This window comes from Gigantopelta aegis, chromosome 14 (genome assembly GCF_016097555.1).
Source record: "Gigantopelta aegis isolate Gae_Host chromosome 14, Gae_host_genome, whole genome shotgun sequence".
Classification (NCBI taxonomy): Eukaryota; Metazoa; Mollusca; class Gastropoda; order Neomphalida; family Peltospiridae; genus Gigantopelta; species Gigantopelta aegis.
The window spans coordinates 38,312,692-38,332,767 of record NC_054712.1 but is presented as its reverse complement, the minus strand read 5'-3'; the positions used below and the strand labels follow the sequence as shown (position 1 = coordinate 38,332,767).

At 36.5% G+C, this 20,076-nt stretch overlaps 1 long non-coding RNA gene across 3 annotated transcripts; it reads left to right on the top strand.

Annotated features, from left to right (window-relative positions):
- Nucleotides 1-636: 636 nt before the first annotated feature.
- On the top strand, nt 637-16,666 carry LOC121388969. 3 transcript variants are annotated; one of them, XR_005960032.1, is made up of 5 exons: nt 637-1,257; nt 6,563-7,890; nt 8,324-8,429; nt 14,622-14,759; nt 15,942-16,666. It is a non-coding gene; the product is annotated as an uncharacterized LOC121388969 (long non-coding RNA). The 3 variants fall into 3 exon arrangements; XR_005960030.1 differs by lacking the exon at nt 637-1,257 and having other exon boundaries at nt 5,194-7,890; XR_005960031.1 differs by lacking the exons at nt 637-1,257; nt 8,324-8,429 and having other exon boundaries at nt 5,194-7,890.
- Nucleotides 16,667-20,076: the final 3,410 nt, after the last annotated feature.

The window sequence follows — 20,076 nt, the reverse complement described above, 5'->3', positions numbered from 1 at the left end:
TAATATTTTATGCAGAAAAATGTATTTGATATGTAATTACAATCGTTAAAAAGTCTCTGTTAGTCGATAGCATCTTAAAAATAGCAGCAAACTCAGGAATGTTCCTTTAATAGATCGTGTAGGGGTGCCCACCAATGGGACCCGGCGGAGCCGACCGTCGGGACCCTAACGTTATGCATATCAAGTAGGGCTATGACGTACACAGCTAAGTTGGAGACCACTAACATATATGTAATACATTGTTGCTTGATAGGCTTCCCGCAAACATCTGAGCTATAAATACCCTTTGTTATTATTATTACAAATAGGTGATTAATTTCAAGCTACCCTATCACAATACATTCACCTGACCCCAGAGATAAGACATGACAATAAAAAAATCATATGTTAAAAACATTATTTTCTTTTACAAAGGTATTACTATGCAAAGTGACAACTTCTGGGAGAATGGCATATATACATACCTATTCAATCTTACTATATTGATGAAGACAATATGAAACCGTGTGATAAATTTATGGACCGGAACTTTTAAATGGGGAATTCCCTTTTTATTTTTACTGCAGTTAGCGCCTTTTATTTACCGACATCATATATGATTTACAAATGACGTCACATCGTATTTGAAACATTACACAAGGCTGCCGCAGAGTATGATTCTTAAATTTAACAATTTGGACAAATACAAAAGATTGGTTATGCAAAATTAAGACTAGCGACGTAAGAACAAAACTATCATTCTCACAATTTCCATTGGCCTGGCACCGATAGCAGGAACTCACAATACACAATATATTTAAAGCTGCTATTTCTCATCACCAACACATATACCAATGTTACCCCCCAACGCCATCCACCTGTACACCAACTGTACATAACGACGTCATTATTCAAGGGATGTAAAGTGACGTCATTCGGAAATGTTTGTTTGTTTACGAATGCACCGACAGTATAACGTCATTATTATGAAGATGAACATCTGCAAAATTCATGAAATGTTACATAAAAAAATATGCAGTAATAAATATGTTTTGAACTTGTGTACTGGCATTATGTGTGTACTACCGGTAATGCCGTGTTCGGAGGTGTTCGGAAATTGATAAAACCACGTGATAATGACATTGTTGGACCGTCATCTGTTGCTATGAGATACCATTGTAATTTCGTTCATTGTATGCATTGTTGTTAATAAACGCCCAGATACCGGAAGGTTCCCATTACAAATAGAAGAAAAACGATTAAGAACAAAAACAGCAGGTAACAGTGAAACCATTTATATAAACGTACTGACACAAATCTTTCCAAACACAAACATAACTGCGAACTGAGAAACCATAGGGAAAGCATGTAGCAAATGTGTGGGTTTTCCGAATATCAATCATAATATAGCTAGGGACCGTGGACACTGTCTTTCTAAATAATATGACAACAATGATATCGATTTTTTGGTGTACTAATGAAATACATTTAAAAGAACTATTAAAAAACCCAAACCCAAATAAACCCGAAAACAGTTCTATTCTGGGGAAATAACTTTAGCAAAAATTGACAGAAAACATTATATATATATATATATATATATATAAAATAAAAAAATGGCAGTGAAAATTTGGGTTAAAATACTTTCATTAGACCGGCCTCGATTGCGTCGTGGTTAGGCCATCGGTCTACAGGCTGGTAGGTACTGGGTTCGGATCCCAGTCGAGGCATGGGATTTTTAATCCAGATACCGACTCAAACCCTGAGCTCAATGGGTAGGTGTAAACCACTTGCACCGACCAGTGATCCATAACTGGTTCAACAAAGGCCATGGTTTGTACTATCCTGCCTGTGGGAAGTGCAAATAAAAGATCCCTTGCTGTTAGTCGGAAAGAGTAGCCCATGAAGTGGCAACAGCGGGTTTTCTCTCTCAATATATATGTGGTCCTTAACTATATGTCCGACGCCATATAACCGTAAATAAAATGTGTTGAGTGTGTCGTTAAATAAAACATTTCTTTTTTGATCACTTCTTTGAGACTATAGTTCAAGGAGAGTGATTTGTATCTCCCATTAGCATGTGAATTTATATAGTATCAATATGATAATAGCTTAAATGGCTCCCCATTATTCAAGTTAAGGGAGCAGTTTAATTACTCACTTCAATTTTTTTTTTTCACATTGAAGGGGCCTGGAATTCTTTTGTTTTGTTAGTGGTGCCTGTCAAAATGACGTATATCAGTCAATTTGAGCCTGTCAAAAATTAAACTGTACCTGTCAGCCAAATGTTGAAATAATGTTACCATTGTCTTTTATTAATCATGCAAGTTATATTATACCCATCTATAGTCCTTTCCACAGAGAACGCCTTTTTTTCATACTATGGGATTTACTACAAGATATATATTTTTGATCCAATTGTTTTCTTTTCTTTTCTTCTTATGTCAAACCAAACTCAAATTATTTACAAAACCACATTTTTGTAAGAGGATGGGACAGACTATAAACATTACACCCATTGGCCAAAATGAGCGATATGTAAAAAGAAAAAAAGAAAGAAAGTCTATTTGGATGGGTATTCAGCTTACTGGGGTTTGGATTGAGATAAAAGTTTGTGTTGTATTTTTGTTCATTATTAAGTATAGAAAAAGAAATTAAATTGCACTGGTAGGTAGATTGACTGGAGAGATAGTATTTATTTATAATAATTAGATTGTGCATATGAATTTGGTCAACAAAAATGTCACATTTTAGCTGGGGTGCTGGTAATTATTTTGGGTTATTTGTAGTAGCCGTTGGGCATCATTAGACTAACTATGTACTAGTCCAATGATAAACACTAGCCACGGGCTACCGTATTTTGGGTCTAAATAAAACATTTTACTATACATGTATATTAATAATATATTTCAGTTGTGTGTCTCATACAGACTGTAAACCAAACAACATTTACTTATTATTTTACAGTTGTGGTTTAATGTAACCTTCTGTCTTTGTCCCTTCACAATTAAGAGTCATTCTTAATAATTAAAATGTGACATTAATTATATTTTATTGTTTAGGTTATCCATTTCCGTACATCCGAAGTGTTTCTGGTCATCCTGATGTTTTTAATACAACAAAATCAGGGCTCGAATTTAACCACAGCACCAACGGCAATTGCTGCTGTCATGTGGTATAAATTGCCGTAAGTCAGAGGTGTCACAGATGGCATCCTTGTTCCGCGTGATAAAAGTTAATGCCATTTCAGTAAAGCTCCCCAATGATGGCAAAATGTAGACACTAAAATGGATAGCCCTACACAATTCTGTACATTTGAAAAAGACTTCATATAGCAAAATACCCTTTCAGTCATGTTTATGGGCCATTCCATGGTATTTGGTCCATAGGTGTGGAAATTTCAAAATGATCTGTTAAACTAAGTTTTTATTATAGCTTAAAGTTAACACCCTTAAGCACATATAAATATACTTTTTAGTGTTTTCCCTAGCTTGTTTTAGCATGGTGCAGCACCATGCCTCAATAGTCTAGCACTATCTTGCCTCAATCAGCGCCATGCTGCCCTGAGATTAAACAAGCCTTTTCCACCAATGAATTCTAAAACTGCCTTTTATAAAACACCCAAAAAGGTATTATTAATTAATAAAATATGCCTTTTATATCTTTTGCCATTCATTTATTAAAGCAAGCACATAAATTACATTAATGTTTATTTTAATTTTAAAAAATTGTATTTTTAATGAAAAACAAGAGCCCCAAAAATTGTGAAAATGCCCCTAAAGTGTTTGGTCTACCATGCCCTGCCTAATTTCTAGGGAAATCACTACTTTTATTGCCAATTTACTTTTGTTTTATGGGTTTTAATGACTGTTTTATTTGAGAAAAAAAAATCATTTTGTAAGCCAGGACGTGACATACTGTTATGTCAAATTTAAAAATTAGGCATCAGTACATCATATCTAAAATACTACTTTCCCTTCATTCATATCATAATTAGTATATTAAATTATATTTCAAAATATATGTCACGTCCTGGCTGATTTGACATATAAAAGTCAGTTTTATTTAAAAACTAATTTTCAGAAATAAAAATCCTTTTTATGAAGCGTGGTTAACTCCCAGTCAAACTGCATGCTACTTGTAGTACAATAGTATAATATACAAACAACCAGGAAAACGATATTAGATATGAAATGGCCGTTTTATTAAAACAACATAAAATGATAACAACGTAATACATACATGTCATAAGTACCTGACAATTACAGGTGGTATTACATAAACATTGTACATAGCATATTAATAAAGAAAACAACTATTGTAGGTGGGGGGAAATCCGCCACAGCCATACATATTTAACATGGTGTTTCTAATACTAAATGGACATGGTTATTGAACTCAAACTCGAATCCATTTATGACTTAATCTGTTCTCAGCATTTTATTTCGAATCTCAGACAGGTGTATTTTTACAATGTACTCCTACTGATAAAGGAAAGATGACGAGTCAGCTATTTAAGGAGGTCTGAAATGGGGAAGGGGTGGGAATTAAAAACCCGACAAAGCTTTTTTACCTTGTCTCAGAGCTTCCTGACAAAAGTGACACTTATCGGACAACTGACCAATCAGCGACACTTCATCCCCTATCATTATCAGTTCCACCAATCAGCGAACTTCATATGCTGTTAGTAGTTCCAGTTAAACAAAGACTGGGGCACAAGGCCCCAGCGTGTCATAACCCGTCTCATAAATATAATTAAAAACACGTGTTTAATTGACAATTTATGAAGCGCGGTTAACTCCCAGTCAAACACTTTAACTGCATGCTACTTGTAATACAATAGTATAATATACAAACAACCAGGAAAACAATATTAGATATGAAATGGCTGTTTTATTAAAGGGACATTCCTGAGTTTGTTGTAATTTTTAAGATGTTATCGACTAACAGAGACTTTTTAACGATTGTAATTACATATCAAATATATTTTTCTGCATAAAATATTAGTGGCTGTATATTAAACGTGTTTCTGATCGTTCTAATATTTGTACTAGGTTAAATTTCATCTTATTTCCTAAAATATTTTTTTTACGTACTTACGAAATTATTTTAACACAAAATCCAGTTTGGGCTTCTTACAAATATTAAGACGACCAGAAACACATTGAATATACAGACACTGATATTCTAAGCAAGAAAATATATTTAATATGTAACTTTAATCGCAGAAATATTTTATTAGTCGGAAACATCTTACAATGGAGCAAATTCAAGGAATGTCCCTTTAAAAACAACATAAAATGATAAGAACGTAATACATACATGTCATAAGCACCTGACAATTACAGGTGGTATTACATAAACATTGTACATAGCATATTAATAAAGAAACCAACTATTGTAGGTGGGGGAAAATCCGCCACATTGCTAGGAAAGCTGCTGCTAGCCAGCGGCAGCTAATCCTAGCAACCCCCACCCACAGCAGTTTGACCATCAATAATGAGTAAAATAATATCTAATGATAAACCACATAAACAGTTGTAAAAACAATCTAGTTGCCCTCTTATCCAAGGTAATTTTAATGTCCATTTGGATTCATATTTTGACAACAACTAATTTGACATCCACAGATAACTGACAGTTGAATACAGCAACACTGGGTATCTACTGCTACACATTTACAATAACTAAAATATTTAAGAATGATGGTATTTAGTATCTTTTCGGGAATACCCTGCATTCAATGTATACCTTCTGGCCCATTAATTATGCAGCAGTTAAAACTGGACACATGCTAGGTTACCCTGTAAACTACGAGATTGCCATGCAAGCGATGCAGTCTACGGTACACTCCAAGAATGCCATGCATTCGACGAAGCTGACATGTACTGTCCATAGTCTATATCTATATATAAACCAACATTTCTCCAGTGAAGGATGTAATTGATAAAGATACATGTGGAAGATAAACTTGGGTTGGGGGAATTCAAATCAATTGTGTGGTTGAGATTTTTGCTATTGTCAGCCATCAACAGTTCATATTAATATACATTGTTGATAGTTTGGCCCATCAGATAATGATGAATAGAAAGAAGAAACTGTCCAAAAACTGTAATTTCTTTATCGACTGGGGTTCATATTTTGAATTCCAATTAAATCAGATGATCATAAAAATACCAACAAAAGGCAAAATATAATAATATATTAATTCTAAAATATATGGTAAATTGCAAACAAGAATTCTACAGAATTAAATGTCTGGCCTACCATAAACATATTCAGTGTCATCGATAATGCATCTGTAGATATCTATCTCAATGCATGTTAAAAATGTTTTTAAAACATTAAAAAAAAATAAACTTCAAAAAATTAAATTAAAATTTTAAAAAAATAAAGTCGAAGAACAAATTTTGATGTGCAATGAGGTGAACATTCATAGACGACTATAAATGAAGCTTTACTGATTCAGGGCATGTGATTTATGAGACATGTAGCTACATTTGTACAATCAATGTTGAGCTAAATGCAAATGTTGATGATGTAGCCAACGAAAACGTTATACCTATACTTAATTTTTTTTTAGTTTGTACATTTGCAAGTGCCGACAACACTGCAGTAAATAGCGGCAGAGAAGAGCTGAAGAAGGTGTTGAAGAACTACAAGTGGGAAGATATCTTCAACATGGATGAAACCGGACTGTTTTTTAAACTGGGCCCAAATTACAGCTTAGCATCAAAGCTAGTGAAAGGGGTTAAACGGTCAAGGGAGAGAATAACAGTTGCATTGTGTGCAAATGCTACCGGGGAAATAAAAATTAAGCCACGATTCAGTAGTCCGGAAATTCGTTTATCCGGTCAATTTGTGGAGAAAACCATTCTGTCCGGATTAACGAGGTTCGACTGTACATGTGTTGTAAAGGTAAGACAAAAATCACCAGACTTGGCAACATCAGGATAAACAATGTTTTTGACAGTATGGTCACTGGTTATGAAAGTATATTATATGAATATTGTATGACAATGTTTTGGGGATTTTTAAAAACGAGTTCAATTTATTAGGATTTTATGCACTTATTTTGATGATAAAAACACTTAAAACAAGTAAATATCATTGATTAATTAAAATAACAGTGTTTCATTAGTAGTATTTGATATACATATCATTTATTAGTTGTATAAGTGAACTGGACAAAAAGTAACGTCCTGGCTCATAGTGAAATTTTAAAAAGTAAATGTTACATCACAAAGAATTTTTTGTTGTTTTAATTTGCTATACGTCATTTAGAAATAGACTGGATATTGCGTTAAACAGTGTATTTCAACAAGCAAACATTCTATCAGGAGAGCAGAGTTTTGGAATTTACTGCAGTGTTAAAACAGTGATGTCCATTTACTTTTCACTTTATAAGTCATTATTTTTTTTAAACAAAAACAACATTAGGCCTGACATGCTTATACTACTATATGTAACGAGTCTATAAATGATAAAACTGCATTTCCATTTAAAAAGGATTTTCAGTGAAGGAGATCATAAGAGTCAGAATGTTATTACCATGGAATGGCCCTTTTATATTTTGTAAAACACATGCCTCTGAGAAGTATAGGTTATGGAGACGAGCTCTAGTTTATTATTTAAAGGAATGTCCCCATTTCAACATCACAGACCCTTGTTCCATTCTGTTGTAACTTTATTCAAATGTTTTACAGATTTGTAGATTAACCAACCTTTGTGTCCACTTTAAGAGGTTGAAACTAGTATCTGCGACTTTTAACTGTTACACTTGTTTTGTGTTTGAACATTTATAGTCTGCCTCTGGATCACAAGGAAATGTTGAACATGCATGATCCCAAAGAACTGCTGCGTCCTATGTACAAGATATACGTAAAATCCACGGTCATCTGCAAAATTAAGGTGGGTACGCTCAAAGGAGCAATTTATGTTTTGTTTAAAAACTAAAGGAACAGACATAGTCCAGTCATAATTAAAGCACTAACTTCATGCTCGGTTGGTCTGGGATCGATCCCTGTCTGTGGGTCAATTGTGCTATTTCTCGTTCCAACCAGTGCACCCCAACTGGCATATCAAAGAAAGAAATGTTTTATTTAACGACGCACTCAACACATTTTATTTACGGTTATATGGCATCAGACATATGGTTAAGGACCACACAGATTTTGAGAGGAAACCCGCTGTTGCCACTACATGGGCTACTCTTTCCGATTAGCAGCAAATGTTTTACAGATTTGTAGATTATATCAACCAAACTTTGTGTCCACTTTAAGAGGTTGAAACTAGTATCTGCGACTTTTAACTGTTACACTTGTTTGTGTTTGAACATTTATAGTCTGCCTCTGCATCACAAGAAAATATTGACCATGCATGATCCCAAAGAACTGCTGCGTCCTATGTACAACATTTACGTAAAATTGACGGTCATCTGCAAAATTAAGGTGGGTATGCTCAAAGAAAGAAAAAGAAAGAAAGAAATGTTTTATTTAATAACGCACTCAACACATATTGTTTACGGTTATATGGCGTCAGACATATGGTTAAGGACCACACAGATTTTGAGAGGAAACATGCTGTCGCCACTACATGGGTTACTCTTTCCGTTTGGCAGCAAGGGATCTTTTATTTGCGCTTCCTACAGGCAGGATAGCACAAACCATGGCCTTTGTTGAACCAGTTATGGATCACTGGTCGGTGCAAGTGGTTTACACCTACCCACTGAGCCTTGCAGAGAACTCACTCAGGATGTGGAGTCGGTATCTGGATTAAAAATCCTGTGCCTTGACTGGGATCTGAACCCAGTACCTACCAGCCTGTAGACCAATGGCCTAACCACGACACCACCGAGGCCGGTCTCAGGGGAATATGAATTTGTTTGAGGCCAGGTGAAGTATTCCTAAAAGAGAAAACCTCATGTTTTTATTGTACTGTACTGTACGGTTTCCAATTGTAGAATGTACAAACATTTGAGGAATGGTCATCCAGTTTTTCATCTGCCACATTTCCTAGGAAAGACAAAAACGTCTGATTTGAAAACTGCTTACATACATGTATTCCATGATTACTTTAGTGTTTTTCTACCGGTTGTTTGAATACTGTAACAGGTCATGATAATACTGACACATTTTAATGGTTTTTATTCCAGGGATTTTCAGAACTAATATATAAGACTGGAAAATCACCTGGGTATAATTTTGATTAGTACTTTAGTGCCAATGAGAACCCGTTCTATTGGCAATCTTCATTTGAAGTTGGGCGATTTAATATGGATTTCAATGGCAGATTACACTGTGTAGTGAGACCTAAGTTAGTCTGTTTCAAAGATTGCCTACAATTGTATTTGATCTTGTGCATCACAGCCATTTTTAGTCTTGATTAAAGCTATTTTCTGTTGTTTTATTGTTTATATGTGTAAAAATGTCAGATCATATGTGTAAAACATTGGGAAATATGAATTAGTAGCAAACGTCGGAAAATATGAATTAGTAGCGAGGAAGATAGATAATTGTGTTAATGAACACTACCACTTCCATTGTTTTTATAAGCAGTGACAGAGCCGGTTTATTCTAGTAGCACACGTAGCACGTGCTACAGGCACCGCGCTTCGGTGAGTCTCGCGGTGGTGTGTACATTTATGTTCCCCAGGTAATTTCTCCCCTCTCCCCAAGGGTGTTGCAAAATATATATCCTAGGAAGGTGGCACCGCTGTTATTTGTGCTTCAGGCTCCGCGGATCCGTAAACCGGTCCTGAGCAGTGATATTCCCAACAAAATGAAAGGTTTCTAATATGTTATATTAGGAATTCCAGAATAAACAAATAACTAAGTAAAAAATAATCAGTTATGATCCAATTAAGTCTACAAGTGAGGACAAAATATCGGACAACAGTCAGTGGACACAAAAGACTAAATAACCATTCTGATCACATGAAAATGTATTTTTTTAAAAAGAAAAACAATTGTTCGAGCAAGGGTTGTTTCGACCATCAAAACCCTTACCCTGCACTCATGACTGGGAATCCAAATTTTACAGTTGTGACCCTTGAACTAAGGAGATACGGGGGAGGGGTATCCAAACCTAGGCGAGTTGAACACTAGCCTGACTAAAGAGAATACTGATAACAATCTATTATTACAGGATCACCAGAGCCTGGGTGGGTTGAACACTAGCCTGACTAAAGAGAATACTGATAACAATCTATTATTACAGGATCACCAGACCCTGGGTGGATGGAACACTAGCCTGACTGAAGAGAATACTGATAACAATCTATTATTATTACTGGATCACCAGAGCCTGGGTGGGTTGAACACTAGCCTGACTAAAGAGAATACTGATAACAATCTATTATTACAGGATCATCAGAGCCTGGATGGGTGGAACACTAGCCTGGGTGGGTGGAACAATAGCCTGACTGAAGAGAATACTGATAACTATCTATTATTACAGGATCACCAGAGCCTGGATGGGTGGAACACTAGCCTGGGTGGGTGGAACAATAGCCTGACTGAAGAGAATACTGATAACTATCTATTATTACAGGATCACCAGAGCCTGGATGGGTGGAACACTATGGAACACTAGCCCGACTGAAGAGAATACTGATAACAATCTATTATTATTACAGGATCACCAGAGCCTGGGTGGGTTGAACACTAGCCTACTGAAGAGAATACTGATAACAATCTATTATTATTACAGGATCACCAGAGCCTGGGTGGGTTGAACACTAGCCTGACTGAAGAGAATACTGATAACAATCTATTATTATTACAGGATCACCAGAGCCTGGGTGGGTTGAACACTAGCCTATCTGAAGAGAATACTGATAACAATCTATTATTATTACAGGATCACCAGAGCCTGGGTGGGTTGAACACTAGCCTGACTGAAGAGAATACTGATAACAATCTATTATTACAGGATCACCAGAGCATGGATGGGTGGAACACTAGCCTGGGTGGGTGGAACACTAGCCTGACTGAAGAGAATACTGATAACTATCTATTATTACAGGATCACCAGAGCCTGGATGGGTGGAACACTAGCCTGGGTGGGTGGAACACTAGCCCGACTGAAGAGAATACTGATAACAATCTATTATTATTACAGGATCACCAGAGCCTGGGTGGGTTGAACACTAGCCTGACTGAAGAGAATACTGATAACAATCTATTATTATTACAGGATCACCAGAGCCTGGATGGGTTGAACACTAGCCCGACTGAAGAGAATACTGATAACAATCTATTATTACAGGATCACCACACCCTGGGTGGATGGAACACTAGCCCGACTGAAGAGAATACTGATAACAATCTATTATTACAGGATCACCAGAGTGTGGGTGGGTTGAACACTAGCCTGACTGAAGAGAATACTGATAACAATCTATTATTATTACAGGATCACCAGAGTGTGGGTGGGTTGAACACTAGCCTATCTGAAGAGAATACTAATAACAATCTATTATTATAACAGGATCACCAGAGCCTGGGTGGGTTGAACACTAGCCCGACTGAAGAGAATACTGATAACAATCTATTATTATTACAGGATCACCAGAGCCTGGGTGGGTTGAACACTAGCCCGACTGAAGAGAATACTGATAACAATCTATTATTACAGGATCACCACACCCTGGGTGGATGGAACACTAGCCTGACTGAAGAGAATACTGATAACAATCTATTATTATTACTGGATCACCAGAGCCTGGGTGGGTTGAACACTAACCTGTCTGAAGAGAATACTGATAACAATCTATTATTATTACTGGATCACCAGAGCCTGGGTGGGTTGAACATTAGCCTATCTGAAGAGAATACTGATAACAATCTATTATTATTACAGGATCACCAGAGCCTGGGTGGGTTGAACACTAGCCTATCTGAAGAGAATACTGATAACAATCTATTATTACAGGATCACCAGAGCCTGGATGGGTGGAACACTAGCCTGGGTGGGTTGAACACTAGCCTGACTAAAGAGAATACTGATAACAATCTATTATTACAGGATCACCAGAGCCTGGATGGGTGGAACACTAGCCTGGGTGGGTGGAACACTAGCCTGACTGAAGAGAATACTGATGACAATCTATTATTATTACAGGATCACCAGAGCCTGGGTGGGTTGAACATTAGCCTATCTGAAGAGAATACTGATAACAATCTATTATTATTACAGGATCACCAGAGCCTGGGTGGGTTGAACACTAGCCTATCTGAAGAGAATACTGATAACAATCTATTATTATTACATGGATCACCAGAGCCTGGATGGGTTGAACACTAGCCTGACTGAAGAGAATACTGATAACAATCTATTATTACAGGATCACCAGAGCCTGGATGGGTGGAAAACTAGCCTGACTGAAGAGAATACTGATAACAATCTATTATTATTACAGGATCACCAGAGCCTGGGTGGGTTGAACACTAGCCTATCTGAAGAGAATACTGATAACAATCTATTATTACAGGATCACCAGAGCCTGGATGGGTGGAACACTAGCCTGACTGAAGAGAATACTGATAACAATCTATTATTACAGGATCACCAGAGCCTGGATGGGTGGAACACTAGCCTGGGTGGGTGGAACACTAGCCTGACTGAAGAGAATACTGATAACTATCTATTATTACAGGATCACCAGAGCCTGGATGGGTGGAACACTAGCCTGGGTGGGTGGAACACTAGCCCGACTGAAGAGAATACTGATAACAATCTATTATTATTACAGGATCACCAGAGCCTGGGTGGGTTGAACACTAGCCTATCTGAAGAGAATACTGATAACAATCTATTATTATTACAGGATCACCAGAGCCTGGATGGGTTGAACACTAGCCCGACTGAAGAGAATACTGATAACAATCTATTATTACAGGATCACCACACCCTGGGTGGATGGAACACTAGCCCGACTGAAGAGAATACTGATAACAATCTATTATTACAGGATCACCACACCCTGGGTGGATGGAACACTAGCCTGACTGAAGAGAATACTGATAACAATCTATTATTATTACAGGATCACCAGAGTCTGGGTGGGTTGAACACTAGCCTATCTGAAGAGAATACTGATAACAATCTATTATTATTACAGGATCACCAGAGCCTGGGTGGGTTGAACACTAGCCTATCTGAAGAGAATACTAATAACAATCTATTATTATTACAGGATCACCAGAGCCTGGGTGGGTTGAACACTAGCCCGACTGAAGAGAATACTGATAACAATCTATTATTATTACAGGATCACCAGAGCCTGGGTGGGTTGAACACTAGCCCGACTGAAGAGAATACTGATAACAATCTATTATTACAGGATCACCACACCCTGGGTGGATGGAACACTAGCCTGACTGAAGAGAATACTGATAACAATCTATTATTATTACTGGATCACCAGAGCCTGGGTGGGTTGAACACTAACCTGTCTGAAGAGAATACTGATAACAATCTATTATTATTACTGGATCACCAGAGCCTGGGTGGGTTGAACATTAGCCTATCTGAAGAGAATACTGATAACAATCTATTATTATTACAAGATCACCAAAGCCTGGGTGGGTTGAACACTAGCCTATCTGAAGAGAATACTGATAACAATCTATTATTACAGGATCACCAGAGCCTGGATGGGTGGAACACTAGCCTGGGTGGGTGGAACACTAGCCTGACTGAAGAGAATACTGATGACAATCTATTATTATTACAGGATCACCAGAGCCTGGGTGGGTTGAACATTAGCCTATCTGAAGAGAATACTGATAACAATCTATTATTATAACAGGATCACCAGAGCCTGGGTGGGTTGAACATTAGCCTATCTGAAGAGAATACTGATAACAATCTATTATTATTACAGGATCACCAGAGCCTGGATGGGTTGAACACTAGCCCGACTGAAGAGAATACTGATAACAATCTATTATTATTACTGGATCACCAGACCCTGGGTGGGTTGAACACTAGCCCGACTGAAGAGAATACTGATAACAATCTATTATTATTACTGGATCACCAGAGCCTGGGTGGGTTGAACACTAACCTGTCTGAAGAGAATACTGATGACAATCTATTATTATTACAGGATCACCAGACCCTGGGTGGATGGAACACTAGCCTATCTGGGTGTATACTACCAAATCAAATCCCATAGACGACAATAGTAACATATGTGGCTAAAACTCCTACCTGCAACGTATCAATCGACATAAGACGCCACGGATATAAATACTCCACCCCTCACCCTTAAAGTGAATCACAAAAAAGTGGGTGTCAAGCTGCTCATTTCTGAGATAACGGGTAGCGTCTATGACTACCCTAGTTCCGCACAAAATTTGAATACTTTTTTTTACAGGTACCCCATACATGTTCCAAGCACAAGGCTACTTGACACAGTGGTACTAGATGAAATAAAATTGCATACATTTTTAGCCCAGATGAAACTGATTTTTTTTACAACCAACACACTCACATTTATAACCAATCACAGGACTTGTGGTGTTCACTTCTCTATTAAAAGTTGGGTGCACCTCGAACTTTGACCCAGCCGGAAGTTATTTGGTTTAGTACTACCATCTGAAGAGAATACTGATAACAATCTATTATTATTACAGGATCACCAGAGCCTCTGTGGCTTGATCACAAGCGTTACAGAAGTTAAAACTGATAACAATGAGAGAGAGCAGGGAGAGTGTGCCTGACAAGATAAATCCTCAAGCTTCTAGAGAGAAATCATATCAGTCGGTTTTGCAGTAAGTATCCAACTGAATGTATTTGAAATAGTGTAGGATTGATAATACACAGGGGAGGGAAGGCTCCGTAATTATCATTTTATATCCAGGTTAAAAATGTAGGAAAAATGAGCTTGTTTGTTTTGTAATGTTTTGATTAATTAATCATCAGCTATTGGATGTCAAACATTTTGTAATTCTGGCACGTAGTCATCAGAGGAAACCCGCTACATTGTTCCTAATGTAGCAAGGGATCTTTTATATGCACTTCCCACTGACAGGATAGCATGTACCACATCCTTTGATATGTCAGTCATGTTGCACTGGCTGGAACGAGATGTGGCCCAATGGGCCCACCAATGGGGATCGATACCAGTGATCAAACAAGCGCTTTTCCACTGGATTATGTCCCGCCCAGAAAAATGAGAGTAGTCATTTGTTAACTTGTTTTGCTCTGCTATGACGTTCATCAGTGGAACGTTTCTCATACCTATTTATCCATAGGTCATCTAGCTATCCATCAACTTTTCCTTTTAAATCTCCTACAATTTTACTATGATCATCTTGGGCACTCTCCACAATTCAATGGAGAGATATTTTTGGAAAAAAAGAAATTTGATTTTTTATTAAATTTTTAGGTCACCTGAGCCAAAAGCTGAAGTTACCTTTCGTGATCTGTTGTTGTCCATAAACGTTTCACATTTTCGAAAACTCCCCCAAAACCATTTGACCAATTGTAACCAAATTTTGTAGGAAGCTTCCTAGAAAACAAATTGGCAGATTGGCAGTACCCTGTATTTCGACCACTGAAAAGATATCTCAAAATATTTAAAATGAGTCCTGTTTATGTTTATAATTATGACCCTACATGTATTTTTAATTTTCTTGAGACTGAAAATTAAAATAGGTTTCTTCTTATTTTAAATGCCAGGGCTGGTTATATTCATTAATCGAAGATTGAAGATTAACAAATCACTGTACATAGTATTCTACCAAATGTCATAAATTTGATTTAGTAAATGCATTTTTTTTTTGAGAGAGATTAAAAACTGTAACTTAATTTTTCAAGTCTGCTATCTCTAGAAGACTTCAACGACAAAAGAAGTTTGTGAACATGCTGAATAATGTAAGTAATCGGGGTGTTATTATTAAATTTATGTTTATCTTTTGAGAGAGATTAAAAACTATAACTTCATTTTTCAGGTCTGTTATCTCTAGAAGACTTCAACGACAAAAGAAGTTGGTGAACTTGCTCAATAATGTAAATAATCGGGGTGTTATTAAGTTTATGTTTATCTTGATCACCTCTGTAAACACTCTGTAAGTCATTATCAAAATTATATGTGGGTTTGGTTTTATTATTATTATTTATTTTGTTTTAGCTTATTACACATATACTTAACTCTGGGCCAATGTATAGACTTTTGAGTAATTCTTTGCAAGAGTTATATTATTTTAGCAAGTTTCGATCACAAGTCACTTCTAAACATTGATTGAGTAAAATTTTACATATGATATTTGACAATTTATATTTTAAAAAATGTAACAATTCGCGGTACATACCTTTGTGACATAAAATGTGGATGTTCTTCACTTTTTAAAATTTCAGGTGAGTGATAAATCACTCTCCTCATAACTTGACATAAGTGCCAGGCGAGTGATTTGCATTCCATAGAAAAAACTGAGAATACAGCTTGGACATATTGACAAAAATAAGTTTTGAATAGTGCACATTGAAAAATCACTGATAATAATATAATAATATCATGATATATTTTAAATACTAGGGCCAACTGGGCTTAAAGCAGCATCTAAGTGAAAGAAAGAAATGTTTTATTTAACGACACACTCAACACATTTTATTTACAGTTATATGGCATCAGATATATGGTCAAGGACCACACACAGATATTGAGAGAGGAAACCTGCTGTCGCCACTTCATGGGCTACTCTTTTCGATTAGCAGCAAGGGATCTGTTATATGCACCATCCCACAGACAGGGTAGTACATACCACGGCCTTTGATATACCAGTCGTGGTGCACTGGCTGGAACGAGAAATAGCCCAATAGCCCAATTGATCCCAGACCGACCGTGCATCGAGCGAGCGCTTTATCACTGGGCCACGTCCTGCCCCCTAACCAGTGACAGGTGCACAGTTGTCATGTTTTTAGGCAGGTGATAAAAAAAAAACCAAAACCCCCATACACTTCTTAATTAAATTAAGGAGCATTTGAGGGATCAAGGTCGATCGCGCATCACAGATATGAAGGACTGATTTTGGGTTACTACAAACCAGTAGGACCAGAAACATTCTGGATTTGTCATCAGTGGAACATTTCTCATACCTATTTATCCATAGATCATTGTGACGGTACAGGTTCTTAATTTCTTTTCGCCTGTGGTGATATTGTTTTAGAGGACCGTGTGCAGTTCCAAATGCACTTAGCCCAGATGGGCAACTTGTTACATGATACCTTTTCGCGACGGTCGTCGAGCTTTTCTATTACACACCTAGCGCAGGTGTGGAGGCCATGTGGCCAGTAGTTACGTAATAACTCCGCTAGTGCTGTTTATGACCAATGGCGACAGCCAGTCTGACGATCAGAGAAAAATATGCCGGCGTGGTGGCTGTGGAGAATCCACATTATATGTGAGGTACCGCCTTGTATCCCCAGGCGATATTCGCTGTCTCTGAGAGTTTTGAATAAATAGCTAGGGTTTTAGAGATATCGGGGAGAAACATACTGGAAGGCTTCCAGGTAACGTTAGTCCATTTGGACTTGGTAAATATCATTTCTGCTCTGTTGTATAACCTTGATGTGATTGATGTGACTTTAAATATTTTAATACTGTATTATACCAATATTATTTAGACGGTGCTGCCAGTCATCTGACGCAGTTATCTGTAGGCTCACTGTCCTAAATAATTATAAAAAGCTTAACCAGTCATCCTAGAGGACCTAGGTAAACTGTAGGTTATTGTCTTTATTGTGATAGGTACCCGTATTAATTCTGTGTTACAAGGTTACTGAACGAGTAGTAAGGGTTAATTAAAAATTAACCAGTTAGGAATAGAGTGGTAATTCCTTTATTAATTAAGTTCTCCTGGAAGCGTTTCTCAATTATCACACGTGTGGGTGTTGTGTCACGGTGAAGTGATTAGCATATTGTGTAAACTAGACACCTAGAGATTAACTAATTAAGTGATCAGTTCTGGGTTGTTATTATTTGTTGTTGTTAATTAACTACTGCGGCAGTACATTTGTCAGCGTAGGTTAATACAGATTCCAAAGTGTATTTTGTTTTTGTTGTGTTTTCTAGTGAACTAAACGTGCTATATTATATATACTTTATATGAGATCTTATCTCTGATGATACCTAGTGACGAGCCACACTAGGGTATAACTGCCTGTTACAGAGAGATCTAATAGATATACAGTTAGAAGAGATATTTGGACAATCGTGTTTCATTCAGTTACGGGTATTATAGGATCCCCGTGACAATATCTAGCTATCCATCAACTTTTCCTTTCAAATCTCCTACAATTTTACTATGATCATCTTGGGCACTCTCCACAATTCAATGGAGAGATATTTTTGGAAAAAATTATAATTTGATTTTGTATTAAATTTTTAGGTCACCTGAGCCAAAAGCTGAAGTGACCTTTCGTGATCTGTTGTTGTCCATAAACGTTTCACATTTTCGAAAACTCCCCCAAAACCATTTGACCAATTGTACCCAAATTTTGTAGGAAGCTTCCTAGAAAAAAATTATCAGATTGGCAGTACCCGGTATTTTGACCACTGAAAAGATATCTCAAAATATTTTAAATGAGTCCTGTTTATGTTTATAATTATGACCCTACATGTGTATTTTTAATTTTCTTGAGACTGAAAATGAAAATAGGTTTCTTCTTATTTTAAATGCCAGGGCTGGTTATATTCATTAATCGAAGATTGAAGATTAACAAATCACTGTACATAGTATTCTACCAAATGTCACAAATTTGATTTAGTAAATGCATTTTTTTTTAGAGAGATTAAAAACTGTAACTTCATTTTTCAGGTCTGCTATCTCTAGAAGACTTCAACGACAAAAGAAGTTTGTTATTATTAAGTTTATCTTTTGAGAGAGATTAAAAACTGTAACTTAATTTTTCAGGTCTGCTATCTCTAGAAAACTTCAACGACAAAAGAAGTTTGAGAACTTGCTCAATAATGTAAATAATCGGGGTATTATTAAGTTTATGTTTATATTATTGATTTAATCACGTCGGCTGTGGAAAGTGCTGTCAGGTCTATTCGAGACGGTTTGACAAAGGAGATAAAGGAGGAAGTTATCAATGAACTAGATATAGACCGATTGAAAAATGACTGTCATGATATTAAGTTGGAAAATGAAAAGTTAAATGAACATGTGGATTTGTTAATATTTTCAAACGTGGTAATATTTTTTAGCCGATATTCTAACATTACCTGATTGCTTCATTTTTCCTGACTATGTATGTATGACAGTGTCTGTAGTGTTATCGTGAAAATTCAATATTATTATACGGTTAACATAGACAGTGATGATAGGCAAAGAAAATACTGTTGAATATTTGTCTTAACATAACATATGACTAGATAGTGAAAGGAAACATTCCCCCCCCCCCCCCCACGAATGAACACAAAAAGTAATGTTGTTCATCGGCTGAAATGCATATGAAAGACAAATATTTTAAGTTTTACATAGTGCATTATTTGAAAAATATTACAACAAATATATTTGTAATGTATGAAATACACATGTATACTACTCAGTACTGTACATAAGTATTTGAGTTATATGCCCAGTTGTTTCGACTTATCCCATCATTGATATTTAGTTTGTTTTAACGGAGCTAATGCACCAATGGGTCTTAAGAGAAAAAACTTCTCTTTTTTTTACTTTTCTCTCTACTTTTCTTTTACAGACAAGACTATTCGGACTGCATTGCAAATGACATTAACAATGAAGGCACATTGAGAATTTTCAATGCCCGTTTCTTCTGGGAGGGGGACCTTTTTGGGTACCAGAGAATGTCTGGATAGATCCCTGACATATAGGCCTATAAGTAGTTGTATTATAGACTCATACTGTAAGTAATGACTTCAGGGCCCCCAACCCTGACATTATCAAATGGTTTCTGGGGTAATAATAAAAAAAAAATAAAAAAAAATAGAAGTTTATCTTGATCACCTCTGTAAACACTCTGTAAGTCATTATCAAAATTATATGTGGGTTTGGTTTTATTATTATTATTTATTTTGTTTTAGCTTATTACACATATACTTAACTCTGGGCCAATGTATAG